The sequence below is a fragment of the Cherax quadricarinatus genome, chromosome 6 (assembly GCF_038502225.1).
Source record: "Cherax quadricarinatus isolate ZL_2023a chromosome 6, ASM3850222v1, whole genome shotgun sequence".
Classification (NCBI taxonomy): Eukaryota; Metazoa; Arthropoda; class Malacostraca; order Decapoda; family Parastacidae; genus Cherax; species Cherax quadricarinatus.
Window position 1 is genome coordinate 2,483,907 of NC_091297.1, and position 15,264 is coordinate 2,499,170.

A 15,264-nucleotide genomic window follows, 5' to 3' on the forward strand; every position below is an offset into this window, starting at 1 on the left:
ACTAACTACTGTTGTTGTCTTGCAGTCATGGTTCACTTTCTCATTAAGAAAGTTAATGATAAATACTTATATAAAAATACTTTGGGCAAGATGGATTAGGGGTTACTTCACTTGCTTTCCCTTTATGATAAAGATTTGCAATAAGTACTTATATATTTAAGAGTAGGTGACACTTTAAGACAACATTGTCACTCATCTCAGAAAATGCATTAGATGAGCAGTCTCCACTTTTTATTACCTTTTAGGTAACTATCAAATTTTCTGCAATTTTATAAAAAAATATATGTGAGCATCTCCTCTAAGGCATTTTCTGAAATATGGTTGTATATGTCATTTTGAGTAACACATGAGCTGTGCATGCAGAGGCTGTATAGAGTTAAGCTTAAGTGATGGCAGTGTGTGGCTGGCTTCTGGGTATGGATCTTCAAAGTTTGGTCTGTACTGTACATAAGTTGGGTGCACAAGGTGAACTTTTAAACAGCATGTTAATGCTAGATACAGTGTGATTCAGGTTTAATTTGATGAGGTGTTTAAACCAAATATTTGTGTTTAGAATTACAGCTTTGCTTTTTATTACCTGGTATTGATGACAATTCTTATCAGTTCACATCCTTTGGCTGAATACTAATGAACTGTTTTCAATATATTCTTAGTTCCTGTAAATGCATTTTGTTTTACTTGAGACATAAGTTTGTAGGGTTAGAGAAGGCATAATCACTTACAGACTGCAGGTTTGGTGTGAGCGATGACAGATTGCATACTAATAAAAACAATTGCAGTCATAGTAAAAAAAAATTAAAAAGATTCTGCACTAAAAATTTCAGATTTTATGGGGAGGATTCAGCTAGCAGTAAAGAGCCCTCGTTTATTATATCGTGGTTTTGGATCCACATTTCAGTCGAGCAATTAATACAGATTGTCCACTATTAGTGTTGAATAAAAGGCTGTGATGGATATATTTTTTTCACATATAAGCACCATTGCTTATTCCCCTCATTAGTTGTAAAGTGTTCGAAATTTGAATCTTGCAACAAAAATGATAATTTAGAATTTAACTTGTTTCTAATTGGTTTCATTACAATAAGAGGAACAAGTAGAATAAATTAAATGACTAAAAGCTTCCTGGAAAATTGTAGTAATGACCTGTTACTGAAAATGGGCATAATTATGTTACTTAAATTGTCTTTGCTGCTCCAGTGATTATCCAGATTTACCCATTGTATATACAGCACTTTCAAAATTAGAAATATAATTGGTATAACTTACTACGGGACTGATTTAGTGAGAAATTATTTTCAAACATAAACATAAACATGAGCTTTGTTTGCTGTGTTGGATAATTTTTTACAGTACTTTGAAAAGAAAAGCTGAGCACTTCTGCACATTTGCTGCTTAGGGCACTATTGCATTATAACTGCATGGAAGACATAGCATTATCAAGGGCTGCCTTGAAATATGTACAAGGTGTCTCAACAAAACATATACTCACTCCTTTTCTTGCTAAGTATGGTTTATGAGCCGACCCACATAGTGGCATGGCACTGACTCGAGTGCTTCAGTATACACTAGTTTTAGCCGGATGCTTGAAGAGTTAAACGTGAAATTGAGCAGTTCTGTGTAGCTATCCAAGTGGAAACTTTTGCTGATGTTTGTTGTTCAGCTCTTCACCATTTAGCAGTGGCTTTTGCCAGTAGTGAACATTTTTGATGTCTGTGATAATTAATCACGTGAAAAACTAATTCTTTACTGAATTCTATAATACATGTTTCTTCTTCAGTAAATATCATGTAGTATTTTTTATGGAATATGTGTATATATTTTTTGAGACACCCTGTAGTAAAGGGTACATTGTAGCATCCTGAAAGAAGCAATGTTTGTCGTTTACAAGTCAAGGGCTGCTGATGTAAAATGGGACACATTTGCCTGTTTGGAATGGGTCATTAGATTCTTTGTATATCAGTATTGCAGTGTTTTGAAGAAAGAAAAACAGTACTTTCTGTGTAGAATAAAGCTTCACTGCATATCTCCTAAACCATCTGTTTACGATCTCTGTATTACTTCATAGCTCTTCTTCCTTAGCTTAAGACACTTGCATTCCAATAGAAAATAAGAGCAAACTGATCTAGAAAGTGAGAGGTAATAAGACTAGTGATTTAAGAGCTATTTACTTAAGTTTTTATCCTTACTAGTTCATAGGAATTCATTCCCAGAAAGATTCATTTAGGTTTTTAAAATCTAAGGTAAAAAAAAGCTTTTGCAGTGCAGTAAATTCTCTCCTTAATGGATTATTTGGGAGAGGGGGTGTATGGTAATGTCAATTGTCCACAACTCTGTAATTCTGAAATTAATATTTCATAATTGCCTGGTAGTCTTCTGAAGTAGTGGACTTGGTTCACTGATGCAGGACACAACAAGACACACTGAGAAGATATAGAAATCTACATCTTCTCAGATGTAGATTTCTAAGAACCACACATTGTCTCTTGGCACCACCACTTGCTTTAGAAACCATTGTTAATTGCACTTTACCTAATACGTTAATAAAGCCACACACAATCTTCTGAATCCAGGGAAAATTAGAGACCGAACGATGAGTGTATGCGTGGGTGAAGACAAACAGTAAACTGGCATGAATGGCCTACGGCTCAGGGAACAACAAAAACAGATAAGTCCTGGATGTGGCTGCTGTAGCCCATAATGGACAAAAGTTGCAGTTAGCAGACTTGGCCCAGTCCTTCACAAGATAACTGGACACTATTGCTATGCACAATATATGGAATTACAGAGTTTTGTCCATTTTGTCCAATAATTAAAGTGCTTGTCTGGCTATTTTTTTTGTCCTAAATTGTCAAAATCTGTTAACGAGAGGTTTTACTGTACATTAAGTTTATTCCTGCCTTCATTTGTGCTGCCATTAACTAAAGATATCAAAATAGTACTAAATTTTCATTTCTCTTAAGAATGAAGTTGAAAAGGTGGGTAGATGCTAGTAAGAAAGCCGATTAACTTTCTATAGTTATATCATATTGGAAATTTTTGGAAAGCTAATAGTTACGTCATGACCCAAGGTTACATGTAGACTATCCAGCTAGGTGCCACACAATCAAAATTTGAAGTGATTAGAAGAAGGTCCCAAGAAAGGGCCATCTGGACTCTAATTAAAGCATTGCATTGCTCAGTCTACCATTTAGTCCTAATTTCCTGCTGGCATGAATTTTCCACTGCTTTCATCTTAGTCACCGGGTAAAGATATTAAAAGGTAAAGCCAGAATTGAACTACTTCAGTGTATTTTTTCATTTTATGTACTAATGATATCCATTGTGACACGAGATACAAGGTGTCTGCAGTGTATATTGAATTCCTAAGTGGCTTGTATTCTGGCAGATAAAAAGTTTCGAGTTTTGGAAGTCCTTAAAAATATTTGTCTCGTTTTTCTTCTTTATTTGGTATTAGCCTCTGGGAATTATAAACATAATTTAGTACTCTCTGATAGTTTGTGGTTCTCTGAGCTGTAGTATTGTTTGTTAAGTTGTTGAGCCAACAGTATTCTTTGTGAATTTTAGAGTTAGCATTGAAAACTGGGTTTGGCAAATGTTTTGTTAGTGGGATGAATTGTAAAGGACCTGCCAAGTATGGGCCAACAGGCCTCCTGCAGTGTTCCTCCTTTCTTATGTTCTTATGTATCAAACTAGGAAGCCTGGTCTTGAATCAAGTCATGAAGCAATAACACCTGTAACTGACAACAAGTTAATAAGTATTGTTAGGCTTAGTGCCTTAGAACTGTTAGTATTGTTTGTTAGGTTGTTGATCTTTGAACTGTTAGTATTGTTTGTAAGGTTGTTGATCTTAGAACCATCAGTATTGTTTGTTAGGTTGTTGATCTTTGAACTGTTAGTATTGTTTGTAAGGTTGTTGATCTAAGAACCATCAGTATTGTTTGTTAGGCTGTTGATCTTTAGAACCATCAGTATTGTTTGTAAGGTTGTTGATCTTAGAACCATCAGTATTGTTTGTAAGGTTGTTGATCTTAGAACTGTTAGTATTGTTTGTAAGGTTGTTGATCTTAGAACCATCAGTATTGTTTGTAAGGTTGTTGATCTTAGAACCATCAGTATTGTTTGTTAGGCTGTTGATCTTAGAACCATCAGTATTGTTTGTAAGGTTGTTGATCTTAGAACTGTTACTATTGTTTGTAAGGTTGTTGATCTTAGAACCATCAGTATTGTTTGTAAGGTTGTTGATCTTAGAACCATCAGTATTGTTTGTAAGGTTGTTGATCTTAGAACCATCAGTATTGTTTGTAAGGTTGTTGATCTTAGAACCATCAGTATTGTTAGGCTGTTGATCTTAGAACCATCAGTATTGTTTGTTAGGCTGTTGATCTTAGAACCATCAATATTGTTTGTTAGGCTGTTGATCTTAGAACCATCAGTATTGTTAGGCTGTTGATCTTAGAACCATCAGTATTGTTTGTTAGGCTGTTGATCTTAGAACCATCAATATTGTTTGTTAGGCTGTTGATCTTAGAACCATCAGTATTGTTTGTTAGGCTGTTGATCTTAGAACCATCAGTATTGTTTGTTAGGCTGTTGATCTTAGAACCATCAGTATTGTGTGTTAGGCTGTTGATCTTAGAACCATCAGTATTGTTTGTTAGGCTGTTGATCTTGGAACCATCAGTATTATTTGTTAGGCTGTTGATCTTAGAACCATCAGTATTGTTTGTTAGGCTGTTGATCTTAGAACCATCAGTATTGTTTGTTAGGCTGTTGATCTTAGAACCATCAGTATTATTTGTTAGGCTGTTGATCTTAGAACCATCAGTATTATTTGTTAGGCTGTTGATCTTAGAACCATCAGTATTGTTTGTAAGGTTGTTGATCTTAGAACCATCAGTATTGTTTGTTAGGTTGTTGATCTTAGAACCATCAGTATTGTTTGTAAGGCTGTTGATCTTAGAACCATCAGTATTGTTTGTTAGTTTGTTGTATTGTTAGTATTGTTTATTTGGTTGTTGATATTAGAATCAGTATTGTTTGGTTGTTGATATTAGAATCAGTATTGTTTGGTTGTGGATCTTATAACCATCAGTTTGTTTGTAAGGTTGTTGAAGTTGAACTTAGAACCATCAGTATTGTTTGTTAGATTGTGGATCTCAACACTTAAACTGTGGTATCTCCAGAAATAATATTTCCTGTGTGTGGGGCAAAATTCTGAAAAATAAAAAAAAATTCAGTTTTTCTTAGTCTGAAATTGTCTGTTTTTCCAAGTACCTGTAGAATTGAACAAAAAATTTCCAAGTAGAATGGAACAAAAGGGAAAAAAATTGGGTGAAACTTCCAGTTTTATGGTGGGATGAAATTGGCAAAATATGATCACTTGTTGGCAACAGCCGTGTAAATGCTCCAGTGATAATAAAGTTTTACAATTTACTGATGTCAGATTATGATTGTATTAAATTTTCTATTGCTTTTAACTCTTTCACTGTCGGTCCCGTAATATTACGGCTTACAAGCCAGTGTCTGTCCTGTAATATAATGCCAAAATTCTAGTGGCTTCCAATCTTGCGGGACAAAGCTGGTAGGCCTACATATGAGAGAATGGGTCTGAGTGGTCAGTGTGCTCAGTATAAAAAAAATCCTGCAGCATGCAATGCATAATGAGGAAAAAAAACTCCGACCGTGTTTTTTGTTTAAAACACCAACTTTGTGGTGTATTTTCATATGATATTTATCATTGTTTTCTCATTTCCTTGGTCTCATTTGATAGAATGGAAGATATATTACAGAAATAGAGGTGATTTCAAATGGCGATTTCAACGTAAGACACCTAAAGTGGAAAAGTGTAGCAACTAATGTTTTAGCAGAGATAACCCCAGGGGACAGCTCAGATGAAAATTCACATACACACGAGCTATTAAATCTCTGCAACAAATTCACTTTAAACCAGCAAATAATAGAGCCAACAAGACTGGAAAATATACTAACTCTCATCTTCATCAACAATGATGATCTAATACAGAATATAACAGTATCAGAGACAGTACACTCAAACCACAACATAATAGAGGTACAGACATGAATGCGCAGGGCTCCTGACCAGCAAAAACTGACCAATTTATGAAGGTGCCTTCACCAAATTCAACTTCAATAACAAAAACTGCAGTGGGATCAAGTCAACCATGTCCTAAATGAAGCAAGCTGGGAATATATCCTAAACAACACGGATCCAAACCTTTGCCTAGAAAAAATTAACTCTGTGGCACTTGAGGTATGCTCAAGGCACATTCCTTTAAGAAAAAGGAAGAGAAGATGTAAACTAGAAAGAGAGCGAGATTCCTTGTACAGGTGAAGACGAAGAATCACAGAGCCTTTCATACAACATGCTTCAAGGTATATGCCAGGGTATCTAAAACATTGCTGGGACCTATAAATACTTTGTATATATTTCTATACAATAGTGAATAACCCAGGCAGGTGTAAATGTTCACCTGTCCATGTGATTGTGACTGAGCACTATTTCAGTACCTAGTGTTAGTGTCAGAACAAAGATTGGCTATGAAATTACAAGAGCTATTATAAATTGTAATTATCAGAACATAAAAAATATACAAATTAAAATAAAAACTAGAAAAAAAAAGGTATATCGGCAACACTTCTGCAAGCGGCAGGAGTCGATGTTATTGACAGGTGAGCATCCAGTGCCAACTTCACAGTCTTATATCTCGGTAAGTACTGCCCCCCAATTTTTTTTTTTAATTTTATAACATGTAGAAAAATGTGCTCTTCATTTTAACCCCTTGAGGGTCAGTGCTGTAGATCTTCGGCTTTACGTTGAGGGTCTAAACCGTAGATCTACGTCATGAGCTCAGCTCACTCAGATAAGCTGTGAGTGGTAAATTTTGGCCTTGATATGAGAGAATACATCTATGTGGCATGTGTGCACCACATAAAACAAATCCTGCAGCACATAGTTCATAAGGAGAGAAAAAACTGAGACCGTAATTTTCGATTAAAACAGCGACTTTGCAGTGCTTTTTTGTATGTTTGTTATAGTTGTATTTGCGATTTCTTGGTCTCATTTGATAGAATGGAAGACATATTATAGAAATAGAGGTGATTTTGATTGGTTTTAGTGCTGGAAATGGCTTGAAACTGAGCTCAAAGTAGCGGAAATGTTAAATTTTTGCCGATGTTCAAGAGTAAACAAATGACCTCACACGTCTAATACACGCCTGCTGGTGGGTCTAATATACATTCACAAATGTGCTGATATTATTTATACAATTATTACAATATTGCATAACAGTAACTCTTTTTTTTTGGTTTGAATAAAAATTCATTATGTGAATTAAAAATCAAAATGGAATTCATTAGTAAAGCCTGAAAATGTAACTAATAAACAGAGGAAATGTTAGTTTAGTGCCAGGAATGCCTGCATTGTTTATTCTGGATCCTATTTTGAAATTGGAATATTTTGAACTTTGCATTAAATTGGCCAAATTACCAATTTCCAATCACTTTATTTTGTAGTTGAAACAGTTGACTTGGTAAATTCTTGTGCTCAATCGACAGAATAGAAGTATTTTTTTATTTATTGTCACACTGGCCGATTCCCACCAAGGCAGGGCGGCCCAAAAAAGAAAAACTTTCACCATCATTCACTCCATCACTGTCTTGCCAGAAGGGTGCTTTACACTACAGTTTTTAAACTGCAACATTAACACCCCTCCTTCAGAGTGCAGGCACTGTACTTCCCCTCTCCAGGACTCAAGTCCGGCCTGCCGGTTTCCCTGAACCCTTTCATAAATGTTACTTTGCTCACACTCCAACAGCACGTCAAGTATTAAAAACCATTTGTCTCCATTCACTCCTATCAAACACGCTCACGCATGCCTGCTGGAAGTCCAAGCCCCTCGCACACAAAACCTCCTTTACCCCCTCCCTCCAACCTTTCCTAGGCTGACCCCTACCCTGCCTTCCTTCCACTACAGACTGAATAGAATTGAATAGAAGTAATACTAGTTAAATAGCTAAGAATTTGGTTAACTGGAATAATGAAATTGGCTTAAAATGGGAGTCAAAGTCCTCAAAATCGCTGATTTGTAAATATCGCTGACACATCAAAATTCACGAGAGCATAATTTTGTCAGTTTTCCATCAAATTTCGTACTTTTTGTTTTATTACTTTCAGAAAAAGATTCTCTACCATTTCATAAGAAAAAATAACAAAATTATTTTTTGAAAATTCCTGGACACTGGTGCACACTTTGAGATTTGGCCTCTAGACTCTGAAAGGGTTAAAAGAAAAAAAACGATTTTTTTATTTCTCAGAATATTTGGAGCATCACGCGAGTGAACATAGATCTACGTTTGGACAGTTTAAGGGTTAAGAGAGTCTCATGGCTCCCATGAAGGCAACTCAAGTACTCAGGGTGGGCACCAAAGAAAAACAAAAATGTCGGCAACACTTCCACCTCTCATCCCACAGATGTTTGAGACAGGACCAGAAGCCTGCACTCTGGCTCTGGTTTCATCTTGTGGAAAAAGTTATTTTTAATCTTAAATTACTTTATCTTAATTATGGGTTAATTACAATACAGTATATCATAACCATTTTGAAGAGATTAGTTTGATATAGCAAGTTTTCATTTTAATGGGTTTTCCCATTAAGGAATTCTATTTTAGCTTCAAATGAGTAATTATTCATGTACACTCACCATAAATTTCCAGTCGTAAGTTGACCATAAGAATAGGCACATAATTTAAGTGTGTTAGGTAAGACACACATGCAACAGTTACATATCTTTATTTCGAAACGTTTCGCCTACACAGTAGGCTTCTTCAGTCGAGTACAGAAAAGTTGATAGAAGTATAAGAGACGTGAAGACAATGTAATCAGTCCATCACCCTTGAAGTTTTGAGGTGGTCAGTCCCTCAGTCTGGAGAAGAGTATTGTTCCATAGTCTGAAAGAATATTGTTTCAGACTATGGAACAATACTCTTCTCCAGACTGAGGGACTGACCACCTCAAAACTTCAAGAGTGATGGACTGATTACATCGCCTTCACATCTCTTCTGCTTCTATCAACTTTTCTGTACTCGACTGAAGAAGCCTACTGTGTAAGCGAAATATTTCGAAATAAAGATAAGTAACATTTTTACATGCCTTTACTATAAGTTGAAAAGTATATTTTAAGTTTCAAATTTTATTTTGTTTATTTTCAACATGATGCAGTTAGGTTAGGTTATTAGTTTTGTTCAAATTTGGTTAGATTTTTTCAACTTTGTTTAAATATGATTATGTTAAGGTTTTTCAGATATTTTAAGATAGGCATACAGATCAGTATCATATGCATACATTACCAGTCTTACACTAGTCCAAGGATCACCAGTCTTACACTAGTCCAAGGATCACCAGTCTTACACTAGTCCAAGGATCACCAGTCTTACACTAGTGCAAGGATCGCCAGTCTTACACTAGTGCAAGGATCGCCAGTCTTACACTAGTGCAAGGATCGCCAGTCTTACACTAGTGCAAGGATCACCAGTCTTACACTAGTGCAAGGATCACCAGTCTTACACTAGTGCAAGGATCACCAGTCTCACACTAGTGCAAGGATCACCAGTCTCACACTAGTGCAAGGATCACAAGTCTCACACTAGTGCAAGGATCACCAGTCTTACACTAGTGCAAGGATCACCAGTCTTACACTAGTGCAAGGATCACCAGTCTTACACTAGTGCAAGGATCACCAGTCATACACTAGTGCAAGGATCACCAGTCTTACACTAGTGCAAGGATCACCAGTCTTACACTAGTGCAAGCATCACAAGTCTTACACTAGTGCAAGCATCACCAGTCTTACACTAGTGTAAGGATTACCAATCTTAACACTAGTGCAAAGATTACCAGTCTTACACTAGTGCAAGGATTACCATTAGTCTTACACTATTGCAAGGATCACTGCCAGTTTTACACTAGTGCAAGCATCACCAGCCTTACACTAATGCAGGCATCACCAGCCTTACACTAATGCAGGCATTGCCAGCCTTACACTAGTGCAAGCATCACCACCAATCTTACACTAGTGCAAGCATCACCAGTTTTATACTAGTGCAAGGATCACCAGTCTTACACTAGTGCAAAGATCACCAGTCTTACACTGGTGCAAGCATCACCAGTCTTACACTAGTACAAGCATCATCAGTCTTACACTATAGCAAGTATCACCAGTCTTACACTAGTACTAGCATCATCAGTCTTACACTAGTGCAAGCATTATCAGTCTTACACTAGTGCAAGCATCACTAGCCTTACACTAGTGCAAGGATCACTACTAATCTTACACACAATGCATATATCACTAGCCATGCACTCATGCACAAAGCTACTAGTTATTCACTATCGTCATGACCTGCATCTTTCACTTGTATCGTACCTGCATGTACAACTCGTCCTCTTAAAGTCACAAGGATTAAGCAGTGATTATTTGGTTGTGTATTTTAGAGTGTGTTTAATGGGTCCTTATTTTCTGTTTGTGCTTCAAATTTTATCTCTCTATTTAATAGTTCATTCATTGTGGTATGTTATAATTAGTTCATTTTTATTAACCCTTTCAGGGTTTCGGCTGTACTAGTACAGCTTATGAGCCAGGGTTTTTGACTTACTAGTACGCCTAAATTCTAGCGCCCTCAAATCTAGTGAGAGAAAGCTGGTAGGCCTACATATGAAAGAATGGGTCTATGTGGTCAGTGTGCGTGGTTTAAAAAAAATCCTGCAGCACACAGTGCATAATGAGAAAAAAAAAACGTTGACCGTGTTTTTGGATTAAAACAGCGACTTTGCACTGCATTTTCGTCTGGTATTTATTGGTGTATTCTAGTTTTCCTGGTCTCATTTTATAGAATGGAAGACATATTACAGAAATTGAGATGATTTTGGCTGGTTTTACAAAGAAAAGTACCTTGAAATTGTGCTCAAAATAGCAGAAATGTTCAATTTTTACCTAAGTTCAAAAGTAAACAAATCATGCTAAGCGTCCAATACACGTCAACTGGTGAGTCTAATATTCTTTCACAAGTGCGCTGATATTATTTATACCATTTCTACACCAATGCAGTAGTCTGCATAACAGTAAATCTACTTTTTTGTGAGAATAAAAATTCAAAGTGGAAAGCAAAAGAATGTAAGAGGGGCCTGGGGACGTGACTAATGAATAGAGAAAATGTTATTTTAGTGCCAGGAATGTCTTTCTTGTTTATTTTGGACCCTATTCAGAAATTGGCATCCTTTGAAATTTGTGTGAAATTGGCAAAATTGCTAAATTCTGACCACTATATTGGATAGTTGAAATCGGTAAATGGGTGATTTCTTGTACTCATTCGATAGAAAAAATTTAGTTCTAGCAAAATAGTTATGATTTTTGTCGACAAGTACATACATTGAATTGGCCGAAAATAGGGCTCAAAGTGGACAAAATCGCCGATGCGTAAACATCGTCGAGACCGCTAACTTCGCGAGAGCATAATTTCATACTTTTGGTGTCATTATGATCGGGAAAAGATTCTCTATCTTTTCACAAGTTTTTTTTTTTTTCTGGGGGGGGGGGGACCCTGAGAACACAAGTATCTGAGAGGGCCTGTCGACCCTGAAAGGGTTAACAGATGGCAATCTACCCTCACCTAACTTGACCCAAATAATAATAGTCAGTTGAGAAATTTGTCAAAAAGTGTTTGTAAGAAATTAGACTTATGAGGATGGGTTGGCATGCAACATGGTTCAAGGCATGTATCCATATGTAATTGCCATAGTGTTTGTTTTCTTTTACATTTTTTACCTTCATCTATTTAAATACAACATCTACTGTGAAAGTAAATTAAAGAGTAGTTCCACAGATTTTAATGAAATAATTAATTTTAAAAAGACTCGGAGGATGTATTTTGGCAGTTGAAATAATATGGCCTAACCACTCGACCAAACTGCCCTTAGAGCAGTCCAAACCCTTCATCCAAACAGCGGCCATAGGGCATTCCCTACCATTTACCAAACGATGGCCCTGGGTCAGTCCCAATCCTTCAACCCAACCCCAGCAATAGAACACTACAACAGTATTCTAAATATTTGCAAATTTATTTCTTCAGGGGAAGTTGTTTTGCACTTATAAAGGAGGGTAAGGGAATGGTCATTTTGAGCATGTTTTCTTTATTAATATGAAGGTCATTTCTTGAGTTTTAATATACAGTGTAATCATCATGGGTCTGCGTGATATTCAGTATTAACAATTTCTTGTATGACTGAGGCTAGCAGCAAATAAGGTGTTGAGTCTTATGCCAACTCTACAATTCTTGTATAATGAAGTTGTAGCATAATTTTTACATCGTTGGTTTGTTTAGCATTGTAAAATATCTAGTTTGCAGTGGTGGTGTGACTTGACAGATCTCTGGCTTTGTGAAGACAAAGTAATAATAATTATTATTATTATTGAAATAAGGTGGGAATTAATGATTTTGAAGTCTTGTACCTGGTCTCTTATTGTCATTGCTGCTATGGTTTACTAAACTATACATTAAAGAATTTCCACTCAAAATCATTGTGCTACAAAACTGTGGTTGTCACTGAACAAAATTCAGTATTTCAGGCTTCTAATTCTAAGGAGTGTACGTACCATAAATTACACCCTCTGGACGCTTGTCTTAAAAAGGCTTAATTAATTTGATATACTATACAGCTATTGTTTTTTATTAGAGGCAGCCTGAAGTACATGTGCTATGCCTCAGATCTGGCCATTACTTTGCTTAAAGCATACTAACATCACTGACAATAATTTTCTACTCATAAAATTTTTATCAGTAAACTGTTTCTAAACAATTTACTTTTTTAGTACTGTATATTTCAATTATATAGTGGTGGCTTGTTTTCTTTTAGAACTTTCTAGGCTGTTCCTCATTAGGTGAACCATGACATAAAGACTGGCAGTAAATCACTGATACACCTTTTTTACTAAGTAGAGGCCACTACCACTCATGCTGTGAAGAATGCTTATATGCATTTCATTCTCCTGGTTGATGCTTTGTTAGGAAAGCTATTCAGTAGTACGTATTAGCTTGACAGAAAATATCACAAGTTTCATTCTTTAGATGTTATCAGTTAATGATTACTGTATACTCTAGCTTTAGTGTAGTATTTTTTTTTGCAGTGTAATTAGCGATATATTTTTTCCATCTTGTGATTTATTTTAAGAAAATTGTATGTTGCAAATTAAATATTTCTTTAGAATCAGTTCTTTAGTACTGTGTGCAGCCTATGATTGTATTAACCACAAATGTAATGTTTTATATACGTTAGAGTACAGTATATGAAAGCACTCATGATTCCTTTGATTGATAGGGATATATATACTGTATATCATACGTTTTAGTAAAACTCGCAGTCTTGGCATATGAAGCAGTGATTGTTTTCCCAGACAAGTACAGTAGGTGTTGTATATCTATATGTGCATGTTTGGGGGTGGGAGTTAATAAGGAATTGGGATATCATGAAGATTCAGGTATATTCAGGATACTGGATGATGAGGAATACTCAGGATATTTAGTGATAGGGAATGTTTAGCATTTCCTTAGGCAGTATTTAGGATATTCTGAAAGGGATCATTGAAGGGAATCTTTGGGAACATTTTCTGACAGACGGTAGTATACAAAGTTTTGCATAAAAACCTGAGCGTGTGGATGTCTTAACAACTTTGGTAATGTGATTTCACATTGGGGCTAAACTAGTTGACAGTACATAGATGTGGTTTTGGGCTGAATATCGTTTTCATATTCTTTAACTTGCTTTCTGTAATTCTTGTAGGATTCTCTTCTTCCCCCTACCCCTCATGGGGATAGGAGGTGGGGGTGACTAGCAGGTGGCCCACTTTCTCTACAGCAGACTGGACAGAAATTTTCCCTTAACCTATCAGTTCCAGGTCTTCTAACATTGCTAGTTTCTGGTGAAGCACAAGAGTGCGCAAGATTTTGACGTTAAGATTTCCATCATCCCCAAGGCTTCATTGGCAGACATACATATGCACATAAAGTAGGGCCCCACTTTATGGCGTTCCGCTAATACAGACATTTCAAATTATGACCAAAACTCGCTATACGGCTCCCCCCACCTGACTTTCTAATGTGGTCACTGCGCCCCACCCAGTTTGTTTGCATTCTCCATGAGCTCCATGTTTCTCCATTATGTTGGGAAACTCCAAAATTTCAAGTGTTTTTAAAAGTTACTTAATATTTTATATATATACTCTGATAATTATACTTATGCATACCTGTACCTAAATAAGCTTACACACTGTGCTGGCATGCAGGTACACATTAAAATCAGTAAGAGTGTCTTATATCTTGAGATGCCATATTAATAATGATAAGGGTAATAATCAGTAATAATCACCGAGTCTCATTAACCCTTAAATGGTCCAAAAGTATATATATGTTCTCTCGCATAGCGTCCCAATCATATATATACATTTCATTTGTCATTCATTCAACATTGGGACAATAGGCCTGAGTTGCCTAGACATGAGAGAATGGGTGTGCGCTCTCAGCGTGTGCCATATGAAAAAATTGGGGATGCCTGGGTGCCACATGCTTTTTTTTCCTATAAAAAAAAAAGATTTTTTTTTCTCAAAATATTCGGGGTGCTGCGTGGGTGAACGTATATATATGTTTGGGCTGTTTAAGGGTTAAATGTCATATATTACGTTAATGTACATACTATTTTCATTAATCCATCTATGATATTTTTTCAAAATTATATAATAAACACGACACGTAACATACAAACATGATAAATACACCCCACAGTACAATAAATTAACAAATTTGGGCTAGTAACCCCTTCTCCTGTACACACTTATTAAAAATGAGAAGAAGAAAAACTATAAAACTGGGATGTTTGAATGTGCGTGGATGTAGTGCGGATGATAAGAAAGAGATGATTGTTGATGTTATAAATGAAAAGAAGTTGGATGTCCTGGCCCTAAGCGAAACAAAGCTGAAGGGGGTAGGCGAGTTTCAGTGGGAAGAAATAAATGGGATGAAGTCAGGAGTATCTGAGAGGGAGTTAAGGAAGGGGTAGCAATAATGTTGAAGGACCAGTTATGGAAGGAGAAGAGGGAATGTAAATGTTTAAATTCAAGGATTATGTGGATTAAAATAAGGGTTGGATGTGAAAAGTGGGTCATAATAAGCGTGTATGCACCTGGAGAAGAGTGTAGA

The 15,264-nt window shown here is 36.1% G+C and overlaps 1 protein-coding gene across 11 annotated transcripts in view; it reads left to right on the forward strand.

The window, feature by feature from the left end:
* The window catches only part of Ufd4 (ubiquitin fusion-degradation 4-like), a 660,794-nt gene that overhangs the window by 528,834 nt on the left and 116,696 nt on the right, over window positions 1–15,264 (forward strand). The gene's annotated exons all lie outside the window — the stretch shown is intronic.